This window comes from Takifugu flavidus, chromosome 5, assembly GCF_003711565.1.
Source record: "Takifugu flavidus isolate HTHZ2018 chromosome 5, ASM371156v2, whole genome shotgun sequence".
In the NCBI taxonomy this organism is placed as follows: domain Eukaryota; kingdom Metazoa; phylum Chordata; class Actinopteri; order Tetraodontiformes; family Tetraodontidae; genus Takifugu; species Takifugu flavidus.
The window spans coordinates 17,065,522-17,083,284 of NC_079524.1; the positions used below are offsets into that span (position 1 = coordinate 17,065,522).

Here is a 17,763-nt window from a genome sequence, read left to right on the forward strand (position 1 = left end):
AGATCATTTTCAGTATTCCCACATTTTGTAATATAATGTAAATTGTTTTTTGGGCTATTTATTTGTTTGGGGGTGTAATAAACTTAATTGTTAAGATGAGATGGCATCTAAAACCACAGTTGAAATATATATATTTTTTAACTGTGTTTTTTGGGGGGGGGGGATAAGACAAAAATATTCATTTTGATGTGTGTATATTCATCACTCCTTTCCCCTTGAACATAATGTATACAGTTTTATTTGATCGTGTTATTTTAAAGAGTTTATGGCTCCACAATCCGGCGCGGTTTACTTTGTTTTTAATTCGCTTTCTGAAAGGCCTGCCTCTGCTTAAACTGGAGCTGTAACCTCCACTATTAAGTTTCTGATGTGTGACAGTTTCATATCTAACAACTAGAGAACACTCGACTCAAATCTGAGGCTGCTACAACGGGATCTCCACAGGATATGACACACACACACATATACATATACAGTATATATATACTGTATATATATATAGTAGTTTTCTCCCTGGGAACACAAAGCCTGCCCAGAGCTGTATATTAGTCCAGCACTTCCTTATGATAAACCTGTCATTTTAATCTGTCTAGATAAAATATATTGAGAAGAAATCAGATTTTATTTTATTATTTTTTTGTTGTTTTTATTTTCTTTACTCTTTGGCCCCATCTACTGTCTGCTGTGTTTCTAATTTGATCCAGCTGGTTGTGTTAGCTTTACCTGCGCAGAGGTTCCTGCTACAATCAGGAACAAACTCCACTTGTTTATTCTCACAGTCTGCTGATAAAATCTATTCTTGTTCTCCTAAAGCTGCAGAAAGCAGCAGTGCGCCTGACTTCATGCTACACCTACAAACCTGAGAATGGAGCCGAGCTTTATTGCTAAACAGGATTTGGGTTTTTTTTGTCTGTGCTAAATGGAAAGTGTTTGTCCTTTGGTGGTCCTACAGGACCACGATTTGGATGGATGATTTGACGTTATTGAGAATAAAAACAGCTGAAAATGGAAGCGGAGATGTTTCAGGGCACCAGAGTTCAGAAAGAGTTTCTAATCAAACACTGGCTTTATCTTTCAAAATATGGTTTTAACCCCTTTAACATGATCAAATAGTCATAACAATGAACAAGTATCACATGTCCTGTTATTTATACTTCGTTACTTCGTTATGTTTAATTCATTTCCGTGTGTGTACAACCACCTCCTCAGCAACGATGCCCAATTCACGTGGCCTACTACTGCAACGTTCTGGTGGATTCAACAGGTCTCTGCTACTGGTTACCACCCGCCATCTTCAGATCGTCCTGCTCCATCAGCGTCAAATATTTCCCCTTTGACTGGCAGAACTGCACGCTCAAATTCACGTATGCACGGGCAGGATTTTTCATTGTTGTTTGAAATGCAGACAAACTCTGACATGATGTTTTAAACTGAGCTGAGTCAAGCTTTTATAGAATCTAAACACATATGAGAGGAGAAAAAGGTGCAAAAATAAAATGCACGGTGCAGCTAAACTCTCCCAGTAGGAAAAAAGCCTTTTTAAATTCTGAACTGCATTTCCCATGTTGCCTTGCAGCTCTCGAACGTACAATGCCAAAGAGATCAGGTTGCTCCTGAAGGAAGAAAGAGTCAATGAAACCAAGTGTACGGTTGAATGGATCGTTATTGATCCTGCAAGCTTTACAGGTAACCAAGTAAAGATTAATTTCCATTTATTTTTATTTTTTACTGCATACAGTCCTGGAGCTTGTTGGGGACTTTCAGTGTACTGGATGCTGTTGATACATGCAGAGAAGTTGTTTTCCCCAGAGCCTGAGCCTTCAGACTGGCTGCAGCTCCAACCAGACTGACAGTCATAACTTCATCACTTGTGTCTGAACTCTGGCTTTGACCAACAGAGAATGGTGAGTGGGAGATCATCCACCGACCCGCCAAGAGAAACACCTACAAACACATTCCCATGGAGAGCAACAAGCATCAGGACATCACCTTCTACCTGGTCATCAGACGCAAACCTCTCTTCTACGTGGTCAACATCATCATCCCCTGCGTGCTCATCTCCTTCCTGGCCTCGCTGGTCTACTACCTGCCCGCAGACAGTCAGTGCAGAGTCACAGAACGTACTGAAGCCAGCGTCAGGCAGATTAACAGTCTGGGACCTTTTCAGAATCACAACTACATGAACTGAGTTAACCTTCAACAGCACCCAAAGAATCAGACATTATAGCTGAATATCACGTCAGCACGGGACAACACAGCTAATAAAGCAGCAAACATCGGTAGTGGGCGGAGCTGAGGGGCCGCCGTTAATCGAGAAACATTAATTAGCTCCCCAACAGATTTTTAAATATATTTTAAAAAGGATAATAAAAATGTGTGTGTGTGTGTAGCTGGTGAGAAGATGACACTGTCCATCTCGGTGCTGCTCGCTCAGTCTGTCTTCCTACTCTTGATCTCTCAAAGGCTCCAGAAACATCCACGTCCGTTCCTCTTATTGTGAAGTAGGCAAACGCACCATTTACTCCACATCACTTTAACTCTGAATCAGATATATTCTGCTTCTCCAAACTATATATACATTAGGGCTGCAGAACCAGGTGACAACCGGCTGAGATTTAAAAAATGGAAAACACCTGAGTGTGTTTGTGTGTTGAAGATATTTGATGTTCATCATGGTGGTGGTGACGGTGGTGGTGCTGAACTGTGTGGTCGTCCTCAACCTCCACTTCAGGACGCCAAGCACGCACGTCATGTCTGAGTGGACCAAACAGGTAAGACACACACATCCTGTTGTCCCTTTGTTGAACAGATGAACATCAGGATATATGAACATATGACTGAATAACATGAAAGAGGATATATGAACATATGACTTAATAACGTATGAAAGAGGATATATGAACATGTGACTTAATAACATATGAAAGAGGATATATGAACATGTGACTTAATAACATATGAAAGAGGATATATGAACATGTGACTTAATAACATATGAAAGAAGATATATGAACATATGACTGAATAACATATGAAAGAGGATATATGAACATATGACTTAATAACATATGAAAGAGGATATATGAACATGTGACTTAATAACATATGAAAGAGGATATATGAACATATGACTTAATAACACATGAAAGAGGATATATGAACCTATGACTTAATAACACATGAAAGAGGATATATGAACCTATGACTTAATAACATATGAAAGAGGATATATGAACATGTGACTTAATAACATGAAAGAGGATATATGAACATGTGGTTTTTCCACTATAACACACACACATACACACATCAGTATCAGTGTTCCAAATCCTGTTTCTTTTTCTGCCAGCTCTTCCTCGAGCGATTACCCCACATCTTGCGCATGTCCCGCCCTGCTGAGGCAGAGCCGTACTGGGATGGAGCGTTACCGCGGCGATCCAGCTCAGTGGGCTACATTGCCTCGGCTGAGGAGTACGACAGTGTGAAGTCCCGCAGTGAGCTGATGTTTGAGAAACAGTCTGGGAGACACGGACTGGTGACCCGAGTCACACACGCTGCCAGTACGTTTCCAGAAACATTTAAACACATGAGATATAGAAGCATCAGTAGCTTCATTTGAGTTCTGAGCTTTGGTGTCTGTGTGGAGCTGTGAAACCACAAGAAGAGGGAGGAGCCATCAGCTGTACGCAGAGATCAAGCCGGCTGTGGATGGAGCCACTACATCATTAAACACATGCGCAACAAGAACGACTACAATGAGCTCAGAGGGTTCAAACAGAGTCCTCAACCCAAAGTCTGATTTAAAAAGATCAAAAGTGGCGTAAATGTCTGGTCCTGACAGGAGAAGGATAACTGGAGCGGCATCGCTCGTACAGTAGACCCACTCTGCCTCTTCCTGGTTACCCCGGTGATGACCTTTGGCACCGTAATCATCTTTCTGACGGGAATCTGTAACCAACCTCCTCATCTGCCCTTCAAAGGAGCCCTGCATGACTCCAGAGAGGAGAACCCACGCCTGCTGTGATGCTCACACACAGCCAGGGCTTTTTCCATCGCCATCGTTTCTCTGGGGGAAATGTTGCATTTCTTTATCTTAATAACAACAAATCTTTAGTTTGTTCTATAGGAGCTCCATATGTTTAGTGTCAAAGACTTCTTAGATTGTGTTCATTGCTGGCACATAAAGAAAAATGCTTTGATTTTACTAAAGTGACACGAACCCACCTCAACACTGTTTTTCATATCCTCTATATTATTGTGCGTAGTGTGTGTAACTGTTGTGCTTTATTTCTGCTGGCTTCTTTAATGGGATGTAAACCAGCCTGACATAATACCAGTTGAGTACTTTATTTGATGTTGCCAAAGGTTTAAAAACAGCCTGACAGAATAAGAAATTGTGAAAATTTAGAGGATGAATTATACCTGGTGGTATCTGATCTTGAACAGCAGAGTATTTTATAGGGAAGTGAAATAATGTTTGGACCTCTTATCAGGCAAAGAGAAAGTTGTTAAGAACTGCTCTAAAAACACCACCTCAGGGGGACTATATCCAAATCTCTCCCTTTACTGATGGGACGTTGAAACGTCAACACGCGGATTCATACATTTAGAACTGGACGTTGCACCAGAACTGGAAGCGCGGACTGATACATTTTTAACAGCGGTCCTGCTTCAGCCCTCCGGGGCTTAATAACAAAATACGAAAAATACGAAAATTTTAATTTTGGAAACATTGTTGTCGGTTGTTCGACTTGCCGGCTTTTGCAAAATTGCTAAATACGCGCTAGCATGCATGTTGTAAGCTATCGTAGCGGTATGTTTTACCGTTCCCGCGCCCTATAATCCGGAGCGCCTGATGTATGTGTTAAATACAGAAATAGCACCCGTAACTGAGGCTGCACCTTTGAATACGGTGCGCCCTTTGGTCGCGAACATACGGTATATAGAACATAGGGCACGTTTGTGCGTGATATCACTCCGCGTCTGCACAACGACCACAACCTCCTATCTTTAGTATTGCTGCGCCAACCGGTGGTCTTTTGGGTTGAGGATAACGATGATCTATATGTAGCTATATGTAGCTATAGCGTCATTGGCCTCCACTCCAGCCACTCCTGGTAGTTCCTCAAAAACACTGAGTTTCTAGTGGATGCACAATCTGTGGAAGCCAACATAGAAACTTCTGAAGAGCCAAAGTTCTTGCAACAAAAATATAGTCCCCGATTAGCTTGTTTTGTTATCACATGACCCCGTCCCCATTATCTTAAGAGAATATAAAAGAATGAGTGGAGACAGAAGAGAGAATGAGACGTTTTTCGCGCGTGTCGCTCTTGATTTTGTGTTTATTTTTGCAGTAAACTTAAAGGAGGCCTTTTCCCTTTATGTTTTATTTCATTTAAGCTGATATTCCATTCTTGACATCTTTAAATTTACAGTATTCATGGGAGATTTATTTGGTCATTTTGCTTCTTTTTATTTCCTATTTCCCACATTTATTCATAGTTTTTATTAGATTGCAATAAATCCTATAACATTTAACAGACTGACTAAAGTCAAATGACCTGCGGTTCCCACCGATAGCCGTCATTCTGATGGGTTTTTGCTGGCTGCAGCTGAAATATTCCAATGCTCCATGTCACAGAGACAGTAAATACTAAACCCTAAAGATTCTGAAGGCATGATGTAAAATAGTAACGTATAATACAGACATTTGAAGAGACAATTAAGAGAATGTTTCCATGCTTATAAGAGTGGCCGAGGAGCCATTTAGAACTTTATAAAGAAGCATTGTGTGATACCAGGAACTAATTTAACTTCAAGGCGAAGCTGCTTCTGCTTTGTCGACCATCGACTGATCTCCTGAAAGTCCACCAGCGCCTTTTAAAAACTGAATTTTTCATCTATGGAGGGAGGTAGACGGCAGATGTTTCCACAGATGCTCTTCACCAGTGGTCAGTGAGTGATGCAGCAGATGAGCGGGAGTTGACTGGCTTCTACCAGCTACTGTCTCAATGTCTCCAGCCCATAGTGTGGATTCTCTATGAGATCAGACAGCAGCTTCAGCTCTGAATCCTTCAGCTGGTTCTGACCCAGGTCCAGTTCTCTGAGATGGGAGGGATTGGACCTCAGCGCCGAGGCCAGAGAGCCACAGCTGATCTCTGATAAGCTGCAGTCCCTTAATCTAAATAAAGAAGGGAAACTTTTATAAGGTTATAAGTGAAACCAGTATTCATCTGAAAGGTTAATCAAAGGCATGATCTGGAAATATTTAATTTAGTTACAGGTTAAAAAATGACCACAATTCCAACCTCTCAGGTTTGCACTGTTCCAGAGGAGAATATATATTGTTCTGGCCCTCACTCTTCCCAGGTTCTCCCACCTCTTTCCCTCCCATCTCATCATGGAGATCCATCTCACCTGTGGCTCATCTTTAAAGGCATAACCTGTCTTAGATGACTTCCTGTCTCCCTCACCATCTCCCTCCTCGTTGGCTGGTGTCTACCAGGCACCCTCACCTAGTTTTGTCTAATTTTGGTTACCATCTGTCGGCTTTTTCATTGTCCTTAAATCAATTTATCCTGAATAAGTGGTCCCCGTGTGGCCCTCCCTCCTGAGGGAACTGGGCACAACACACACACTCAGAAAGTGTGAGGACCCTCGGATGGAATAACGGATATTTTTGAGAATGGTGTTTACCTCAGAGTTTCCAGTCGGCAGTTTGGATCCTGGAGAAAACCACAGAGCAGCTTCACTCCTAAATCGTTCAGCTGGTTCCCACTCAGGTCCAGTTCTCTGAGATGGGAGGGATTGGACCTCAGCGCCGAGGCCAGAGAGCCACAGCTGGTCTCTGATAAACTGCAGTCCTTTAATCTGAAAAATGCAGGATGAGGTTATACGGTGCAGGTCTGCATGTTATCTGCGTCAGTACTAAACCTACGTTAGTTCTTAGTTGGGTCAGACCTGAATTCACGATATTACAAGAAATTTTTTTAATGTGGTGCATCACAGCAGTGTTGAGAACAGCCTCACTTCACCATCTTAGCAGCTGGTATATAGGTAGAAAAATGAAGACTGACCCGAGCCTCTCCAGTTTACAGTTTGGACTCTCCAGTCCAGAACAGAGCCGCTTCACTCCTGAATCCTGCAACGGGTGATGCTCAGCTCCAGAACCCTCAGATGGGAGAGGTTGGACCTCAGCGCCGAGGCCAGAGAGTCACAGCTGATCTCTGATAACCTGCAGTAACTCAGTCTGGAAAAGGAATAAATGGGGCAAATAAAAACACATTTCTAAATCAGAAAATGAAGAGAAAAGCAGAAAATGTAAAGAAATTTAGAAAAGAGCAACAGAGGCCTCCTGACCTGAGCGTCTCCAGTCTGCAGTTTGGATGCATCATTGCAGAAGACAGTAACTTTACGTCGGCATCTGTCAGGTTAAGGTTCCATCTTAAGCTCAGCTCCCGTAGATGAGAAGGGTTTGACGTCATTGCTGAGGCCACAACTTCCCAATGACTCTTTGAAAGAAAACTACCAGACAGTCTGTTGTGTATGAAACAAAAATAGTGAGTCAAACTTTGGGATTTCTAATCAACTTATCTGAGAATCTACCTCAACACAAATGTAGCTCATTTCCTGGAAAAGCTAAATTCAACACCGTAGAGCAACAGTTTGAACGACCATCAGATCTGAAATGCAACTGAATTATTCTCAACATTTGTCTTATTTTAGAACAGCTCATAATTACTCAATATTTAAAATGATTATAGCAAATGGTTTAAAGAAACGTGCATCTTTTTATCTGTCTATCGGCTCTTTGGATATTTTGCATTTCATCCAATTTGTACGATGGTGCGTCAAGTCTTAATTCAGCGATCCGATCGATGACATCAGAGTCTCTGGTTGCATCGATTGCCCTCAGCTTCTGTTCTATCTGCCTGTTTCCCTTCAAATCATTTTCACTGCACCTTTTGTTGCTAGTGATGAAGTTGCCACCTAACGGGTGTGGAAAGGCTCAAACAACTTTGTGGGTCACATAAAGGCTCCAAACGGAACCGCCACAAAGACCTAAAACACCCATTTAAACCAACGAGGCCGGCTGTTTTTACGTTGAACGAATGAAGCAAAATAGTCACGTGTCATTAGTTAAAATGTGTTTTTCTGTCGTTAGAATACGATGTATACAAACAAACAAAAGTAATTTAATGACATGACAGTAATTTCATGATAGTCAGTTCACTTGTGGCTCCTATTATTCCTGCCTTATGTTGGTTTGTCTGGATTGACCTTTGAACTTATATCCAGCCAGTGTTGAACATTTCTGGATGAATTGTTGTTGTTTTAATTTATGGACGCTGCAATGGAGATAAAGAATTGAAGGAATGACCACTGGAGGGGGTATTGCTACCTGACATGATCCACTTGCTTGATTTAAACGCCGATGTCCGGCCCCAAAAATCTTTACTTACTGGAACTTCCTGCAGTTCCTCACAGCTGGAATCAGGCGACGTCGTCCCTCCTCTGAGGTGTTGTACTGCCGCAGGTTCAGCTCATCCAGAACCTTCTCTAACATCTGCAGCAGGTAGGCCAGAGCTGAACAGTGGATCACTGACAGTCTCCTCTCTGATATCTCCCCTGACTTCAGGAACGCTTGGATCTCCTGATGGACTGACTGATCCTTCATCTCCATCAGACAGTGGAAGATGTTGATGCTTCTGTCTGGGGAGATTTCATCACTGTTCACCTCCTTCAGGTTGTTGAGGACCTTCTGGATGGTTTCTGGGTGGCTGTTCCTCTGATCCAACAGTCCACCCAAGATCCTCTGATTGGACTCCAGAGAGAGACCATGAAGGAAGCGAACAAACAAGTCCAGGTGGCCATTTTCACTTTCAAGAGATTTCATTAGTGCTCTCCTGAGGAAGTCATCAAGAGATGTGACTGGATCGTTATTAAACAACCCAACAAACCAGGAAAAGGGGTTTGGTTTCGAATATTTTAGGAACTTATTTATAACCGCTGTGTCTTTCCTGGTGTAACAGTGGAACATGTAGACAGCAGCCAGAAACTCCTGAACGCTCAGATGAACAAAGCAGTAGACTGATTTCTGGAAGATCACACTCTCTCTCTTGAAGATCTCTGTACAAACTCCTGAGTACACCGACACCTCGGAGACGTCCAGTCCACATCGCTCCAGGTCTTCTGAGTAGAACATGATGTTTCCTTTCTCCAGATGTTCAAAGCCGACCCAACTTCAGAAGGAGTTCTTTATCAGCCTCAGTCAGTTCCTCTGGTCTCTGCTTTCCTCCATACTTCTGCTTCTTCCTCTTTATCTGAACCCTCAGGAAGTGTGAGTAGAGGTCAGTCAGGGTTTGGGGCAGCTCTCCTCTCTGGTCTCTGGTCATCATGTCCTCCAGAACTATAGCAGTGATCCAGCAGAAAACTGGGATCAGACACATGATGTGGAGGCTCCTGGAGGCCTTGATGTGTGAGATGATTCTCTGGGACAGATCTTCATCACTGAACCTCCTCCTGAAGTACTCCTCCTTCTGGGAGTCAGTGAAGCCTCGTACTTCTGTGATCCTGTCAACACACGAGGGAGGAATCTGATGGGCTGCTGCAGGTCTGGAGGTGATCCAGATGAGAGCTGAGGGAAGCAGGTTCCCCTGGATGAGGTTCACCAGGAGCACGTCAACGGACGATACTTGTGTGACATCAGAGATGAGCTGATGCTTGTTGAAACCCAGTGAAAATCTGCTTTCATCCAGGCCATCAAAGATGAACAGAAGTTTCCAGACAGTCAGATCTTCTGCTCTGATCTTCTGTAATGTTGGATGGAAAACATGAAGCAGTGAGAGAAGACTGTGCTGCTCATCTCTGATCAAGTTCAGCTCCCTGCATGAGAGCGGAAGCACCAGACTGATGTCTTGGTTCTCCAAACCTTCTGCCCAGTCCAGACTGAACTTCTGCACTGAGAAGGTTTTTCCAACGCCGGCGACACCGTTGGTCAGAACCACTCTGATGTGTCTCTGTTGCTCAGATAAGACTTTGAAGATGTCCTGGCACTTGATTGGAGTGTCCTGGATGTTCTTCTTGGAGGTTCTCTCAAGCTGGCTCACCTCATGTTGTGTGTCCACCTCCTCACTTTGTCCCTCAGTGATGTAGAGCTCAGTGTAGATCTTGTTCAGCAGGGTTCCACTTCCTACTTCATGAGTTCCTTCAGTCACATGTTCACATCTTCTCTTCAGACTCATCTTGTGACCTTCTATCACCTCCTGCAGATCACCTCCTGAACATAAGTAAACCAATGATTTCCATCTCTAATAAATCATCAACACAAGTCCAAATTCATGACATCACAAATTAAATCTCATATTGAACAGTTTTACTTTGTTTGGGCTTCATTTCAGCATCTCCAGATCTGCTTCCAGATTGTGAACAAGAGGACTCTCCTGGTGGAGCTGCCTGGTCCCAGTTTGATAGGATGTGCTCCCCCCTCTCACTATGAAACACATCTCTATTAGTCCTTTGATTTATAGGATGAAATAACCTGATCAAGACTCAATATTGTTCCAGCATTTATGTCTGAATTCATCTTTCAGTTTTAAACATGATTCTTGTTTCTAATCAACAATATTCACATTAAGTCTGTAACTATATGACTGTCTGAGGTTTAAGTGTTAAACATCTCCAATAATAAACTCACAACCTGCTGCTGTTAATGTGACTAACAGCTGCCACACAAACACATCATCACGCTTTAGTTTTCTTACATTTCCTCTGAACTTCTGAAGTTTATTGGTCTATCTTTGGACTGGTCACTCTTCAGGGACACACAGCTGGGCACTGTGGACTCTGCTCTGTCCTCGTCCATCCTGAGGAAACATCAGAAATAGTGATGAGACTGTGATGAAGGTAAATAATCTGTAGAGGTTGGAGTTCAATAATCCCAATTCACTGCATTTTTATCAAACAGGAACATTTCTAATCCATTCTGGATAACAACTGAATCAATAAATCAATGATGTCTCTGTATAATTTTCATGTTTTCAGAGTTTAAGCTGTTTTTTTTAACTGTTCCCTGCAGTGAGAAAAGAACTGGCACCTTTTCCAGCCCCTCATCCTGCAGCACTGAATGTGCTCTAAAGTTCTTTCCAGAGCAAACGTCTCTGCAGTGGCAGCAACATGTTGTAGTCATGGATCCGTGAGGAGAACCGGATACAGGAAATGCCCCCACTTTGATCCCAAAACCCAACTGGTGGCCAACGGTGGTCCGGCAACGACGGGGACGCTGGTCCATCGGGCCGACAACACTGGTTTTCCACAGGCCAACATGGTGAAAGGACTGTGCACCGTTTCATTTTAAAGAGCTGATGAATTTCATTTTTCACGATAGTAGAGGCTAATACCCACAAAATGATGTTTTGTATGGTTGTGAAATGTTCTAAGGCAGAGTTATGTGGTTCAGAAAACCTTACTTTAAGGTGAGCCTTGAGGTCCAATACCAAAGTTTATAGGGGGGTCTTTGGACATGTCGCTCTTCATGGACACACAGCTGGGCACTACGGACTCTGCTCTCTCTTCCTCTTCCCTTACACATTCGCTCATTTTTAAATGTGAGTCTAAACGGTTAAGCAGGAACAGTCTGCTGACACAGAAAAGAAGATTAAAGAACATGATTCTCAGCATGAAGACAAGCAGAGGTCTGTCCAATGACGTATTGTCGACTCATTCACACCAAAATCTATAATATGATGTAACCCTGTACATCATACAGGCCACATATATATTGGAAAAAAGTTTTGGGACATCTTAAAAGTTTACACCATGTTAAATATAAAACAGTTGTGGAAAAAATGTTTCTCCTGGGTGTTTCAGAAGGTGCGGTGGCATTAGACGGACGCACACAAATACAAATTAAATCATTTTTTATCTGGTTAAATTCTTTCAAGATGTCAGTTCTCAACATTAAATTCAACAAATAAGATGAGAATGCATTCAAAACTAAACAGAAATACGTCATCACATCATCAAAGTGGGTCAAATGCAGCATCATCTTCTGTCATCTCAGACAGGATTCCAAGAAGAGGATCTTCATTTTCAACAATGCACCTTGACATCTCATCATGGCTCGTCTGTCAGATTACAAGCAGCTTTTTTTGATCAGGCGCATCATGTTTCTCACGAACACATGATGGTGCTGGAAAAAACATTTGTAGCCTGACCTAGAGGTCAAAACTCTGCATGGCGTGCACAGCTACTAGTTGCAGCTGGTGGTTGTGGCGGAGGAGATCCCAAACATATCTAGCAAGCTTGTTTTGGAGCAGAGCTTGTCCACCACCTCTGACCCCACTCATCACAGAAGTCCCACCATATCCATGGCCAGGTGTGTTGGCAGCATTGGAGCCAGCCTCAGGAAAAAGGTGTGTCAATATCTCAGAAGTGATGCATCAAGTTGACACGACCCAACAGAAGTCAAGCAACCCAACATGCTGAATAGAATAGATGACACACAGCAAAGGGCAAAAAACACCCAATTCTGCTCAGACTAATCTGATCTGACCACATGTACAGGACCAAAAATATCAAAACACCATGGGTTTAGGTTTCCTTTCGTTTTCTGGACTGCTTCATTCAAAATAGAACACATTTCATAAATCCATAATAACAAATTCATATTCCACAAAGAACCAGTTGTTAAAACAATAAAATGGAATGCCTTGATCTCTCCCTCTTTACATACTCTCCTTTTTTTAATAAAGGATTGATTGTCCCCCTGGTGGAGGGACAAGAGAGGAGGCTAAAACTGTCGCGTTTGTGTCTCTCTTTCCGTGGATTTTTCCACTAACTGCAAATAATATCGTCGACTTATTGTGAGTGTTAAAATGTGCTTCCTCAACCTCTAAAATGTTGGCTCAGGGTTAGCGGAAAACGCAGTTAGAGGAAACACGGTACAAAGTTTGATCATGCGTCACAACATTCCCGTCGACCAGCCGCAATGTGCGTCCGAAACACGCGCACGCTCATTGCGCACACGCAGCTTATTAAGCCGCATCTCGCAGCGGAACATTGATTCGAGACGACAGCAGTGAAAGAACCAAATGCTACCTGAATATTAGAGGTTTTCCATCAGGGCTCGTTCAGTCCAGATGGAGCCCGAAGTTGAGAACTTTCACTTTCGCTTCTTCTTCCTCTACACGTCACGTGTTCGTGGTTGGATCGCGTCATATCCAGCACAAGCGCCTCTCTTCAGAACAATTTGGTCCACGTTTTAACTGAAATACTGGGAAACAACTGGAGTTCGTCTGACAGATGTTCGTTTTTGGCTGCGGAATCAAACTGTGTCGATTTTTTGATCTATAGGATCCCCTCTGGTTCAAAGTGTCCCTATAGGATATTGGCAGTAGTGACCTTTTGGGGGCTGCACACACCTCTTAATGGTGACGGCACCAACGGAGCTGATCCAGTTGTCATCAGCTGGCCAGTCTGACTCCAGCTCATTAGGGGAAATCTGCTGATCTGGAGGAGAAGCTTTCAAAACTTGACGGGCTGGGGGGAAAATGACTGTAATTTTGGAATCAGCGTGCCAATTTTATTTTTAATCAGAATAATTTAGAATAATTTCAACAGGATATTTTCAGATTGTTCCCCAGTGTAACTTCACCTGAAATGGTGGACTCCAGAATATCACCATTAAATCCATTTAATCACTTAATAGCTGTGGAATTTGAGCCATGAGAAAAATATCTCTCCATCATGATTTCCAGAATGTTTCATCAATATCTGAGATTCTTCGAAAGCTTCGCTGGTGTTGGGTTTTTATTGCTTCTGCTTCATTTTCAGGCGCAGTTCTTTTATTTTTAAATCAAATCAAATCATCTTTATTTGTAATGTCTCTTGTAGTCAAACTTGGTGCTATGCAGAATCCCAGGGCCTGATCCCTAACAATCAACAGGAAAATCTCCCCTTTAACAGGAAGAAACCTTGAGCAGGACCAGGCTCATATGGGGGGGGGGGGGGACCCTCCTGCTGATGGGGGGGTGGGTAGGGAGGTGGTTCAGGTGCGCCGTGCAGGTCTCACTTTCCTTTACCTTCACTTCCTGTTTCCCTGGCAAAGAGGCCGTGGATTATTGATGCCTCCACAACCCCCCCGCCCCCCCCTCGCTGCAGAACCCACCGGCGCTCCGCGGGACTCTCCAAGCATCACGAGTCTCCTGAGAACATGCACAAACCCCGGCCGCAATATCCAATAAAGCAGAACCGGGGGAGGGGCACGGTGCCGGCGGGAGGGCTCGCCCACCAGGAGCAGGAGGCGGCAGGACCAGACCGGGTCCAGCAGAACCCGACACAGAGAAGGAGACAAGGACACCTTCTGATGTCTTCATTCCACACAACAGCAGGAAGATCTGGGATAAATGTTGAGGGGAATAACGGTAATTCTAGTTTTCCAGTTGGACGAGGCGTTCAGGAACACGCGCGGCCCACCTGCCCCCCCACCCACCCCCGCAGAAACATGATTCAATGATGAAACATTCATGATAACATTCTGCTCCTTCCCTTATCTTCCAGAAAGGTCTCAAATGAAGGACTCCTGATACTCCAGAGCTCCAGATATGAGATTAATCAGGAGGAATTACCAGAGTTCTGTTTATTCCAGAGGAACACGCCCCCCAGCCCTCAGCATAGAGATAAGGAGCCAATGATAGGAGGGAGGGGCCAAGATGGGGAGAGGGAGTGGCCAAGAGAGGATGGGGAGGGGCCAAAAGGAAAGGGAGGGGTAAGAGAGGGGAGGGAAGGGCCAAGATGGGTGAGGAGAAGCCAATAGGGGAGGAGGGAGGAAAGGAATCAAAACCGTCTTCAATGTACCTTTATACTCCCTCCCTTTCTCCCAGTATAACAATGTAGCAGCAACAGCAGCAGCATAATTGTGCTGCTAACCCTGCTGCCCAGCACAAACACAACGCACAACAGCACCACACAACTCCCTCGCACCAATAACGCTCTCCTGACGTTAGCAGTGACAGCTAACGTGAGCTTATTTGAATCAAGATAGTTTAATTAGCAACACTCACGCCGGCTGCTGATGAATAAAATGCACGTCTGAGGTGCACAGGTGCTTCACATTGTTCAAACATGCATCAGTGCCACAGACAGCACACAGAGGGCGTTTGTGACTGCTGATGATCCAGTTCTGCAGGTGGACTCAGAGTCCATAGAGCACATGTAGCGCTCCTGACAACCTGTCATCACACCTGATGGAGCCCATCATCACCTCCAGCACAGGTGAGCAGCCTCCGTCTGGCTCCGCAGCCCAGGAAGTGCTAAAGCTAATCTGGGTGGCAGCAACGCGCTGGTCCCCTTCGTCCTCCGACAGTTTGTGCTGTAGAAGCTGAGATGTGAGTTTCACACAATCATTTCTGAAGCACCGATGCCAGAATTCTTCTGAACGCAGAAGAAGCTGCAAACCCACAGAAAGGACCACAGTGAGGCCACGACCTCGATGTTTTCACTGATGATGCTCAGCAAGAGTGGAAGAAAAGGTCAAAAGATCAAAGGAAAGGTCAAAAGATCAAAGCAAAGGTCAAAATGCCAAAGCAAAGGTCAAAAGATCAAAGGAAAGGTCAAAAGATTAAAGCAGAGGTCACACTATTAAAGGCAGGGTCAAAATATCAGAGCAGATTTAAAAAAAGATCAAAGCAAAGGTCAAAAGATCAACAGAAAGGTCAAAAGATCAACAGAAAGGTCAAAAGATCGACAGAAAGGTAAAAAAATCAAAGAAAAGGTCAAAATGTCAAAGAAAAAGATCAACAGAACAACAGAAAGGTTAAAAGATCAAAGACAAAGTCAAAAGATCAAAGTTAAGGTACGCTTTAAAGGTGTGTAATGACACAGAGAGGCCGAGCGGCACCCGCCATGGTGGCTAACATCCTGTGACAGCAGCCCCCCCCCCCCTCAACTCAATTGTTCTTTTTTAAATAAAATATGAATCTGTCCAGAATAATAAAGTTTCAAGTCAGAATGTTTCATATCAGAGACCAAAATCCAACATCTCGCGTCTCTAAACGCTTTGCTCAGGATTCAGAGTCCAAAGCATAATTAGCAAGGCAGCATTAATATTTCAGAGCTTTTTAGATTAGATGATTAATTTTATTCAAAAGTATAATGAAGACGGTGAAGTTTAGGAAGACTTTAATGAGACTAAGTGCCTTCAGCTGAATCATGTTTACAGCTAAATGCTAACGCTAGCCTGCTAACGTGATCCTCCTGCTTCGTGTAGCAAATACACCAATCTTCACGCCTCCCTGCCAGCCTGGGCAGGAGCTGAGCTGGTTAGCTGGTTTCAGCTAAACCCCACCGTGGTTGTCACCTGACAGGTGGAGGTGGGGCCCCATGAACTGGCCCCACACCTCTTTGTGGATCACCTGTTTGCTAAGGGTTCTGTATCACCAGCACCGGGCAGCATGGCCCGCTCACGCGCGGTCCTCAGATGTCCTGCCGCTTGACACCACTGCCCCCCAGTGGTGAGAGAAGGAACTTCAACCCAGTTTCTGCTCTTCCTGTCCTGAGCCTGGTCCTGGTCCTGGTCGTGTTAGCTTCAAACGACCTGAAACACGAGAAACACAAATGAGGCAAAGACAACAGCTTTGAATTTTACTTGCAAGGAGAACGGAGAGATGTGCTCAGTTCCAGATCTCCAACACGTTCTGACGCACACCTCCCGCCATCCTTCTTTTATTGAGATTAGGAGGTCCCTAGTTACAGAAGTCAAATGTGTCTAAGGGGGGGGACACAAGATAGCAGGTCCCAAACAAAGCAAAAGACTGTGAGTCATAATGGTGAGATTATACGTAGACCTTCACTGATTTGATTAGCTTAGCTCGCACACAGCACATTCTTCCATAGCAGACAGATTAAAAGAACTCCTCCTGGGTCATGCCCTAACCCTAACCCACTTCCTGGGTCATTGTCAGGCCCTAACCCTAACCCAGCTCCTGGGTCATTGTCAGGCCCTAACCCTAACCCACCTCCTGGGTCATTGTCAGGCCCTAACCCTAACCCAGCTCCTGCGTCAGGCCCTGACCCTAACCCAGCTCCTGGGTCAGGCCCTAACCCTAACCCACCTCCTGGGTCAGGCCCTAACCCTAACCCAGCTCCTGGGTCAGGCCCTAACCCTAACCCAGCTCCTGGGTCAGGCCCTAACCCTAACCCACCTCCTGGGTCATGCCCTAACCCTAACCCACCTCCTGAGTCAGGCCCTAACCCTAACCCACCTCCTGGGTCAGGCCCTGACCCTAACCCAGCTCCTGGGTCAGGCCCTGACCCTAACCCACCTTCTGAGTCAGGCCCTAACCCTAACCCACCTCCTGGGTCAGGCCCTGACCCTAACCCAGCTCCTGGGTCAGGCCCTAACCCTAACCCACCTCCTGGGTCAGGCCCTGACCCTAACCCAGCTCCTGGGTCAGGCCCTAACCCTAACCCACCTCCTGAGTCAGGCCCTAACCCTAACCCACCTCCTGGGTCAGGCCCTGACCCTAACCCAGCTCCTGGGTCAGGCCCTAACCCTAACCCACCTCCTGAGTCAGGCCCTAACCCTAACCCACCTCCTGGGTCAGGCCCTGACCCTAACCCAGCTCCTGGGTCAGGCCCTAACCCTAACCCACCTCCTGGGTCAGGCCCTGACCCTAACCCACCTCCTGAGTCAGGCCCAGACAGATTTCTCACCTTTCTCGTGTACAGTGACAGGTGTTGGCATGTCAAAAACACAGGTGTCTG

General features: G+C 44.7%; 1 protein-coding gene and 1 long non-coding RNA gene across 2 annotated transcripts in view; both read right to left on the minus strand.

The window, feature by feature from the left end:
* LOC130525977 (uncharacterized) overlaps window positions 1-17,763 on the minus strand; it is a 242,442-nt gene that overhangs the window by 34,010 nt on the left and 190,669 nt on the right.
* On the minus strand, window positions 1,702-4,210 carry LOC130525985 (uncharacterized). The gene is made up of 2 exons (XR_008950631.1): window positions 3,272-4,210; window positions 1,702-3,162 (listed from the first exon to the last, which is right to left on the minus strand). It is a non-coding gene; the product is annotated as an uncharacterized LOC130525985 (long non-coding RNA).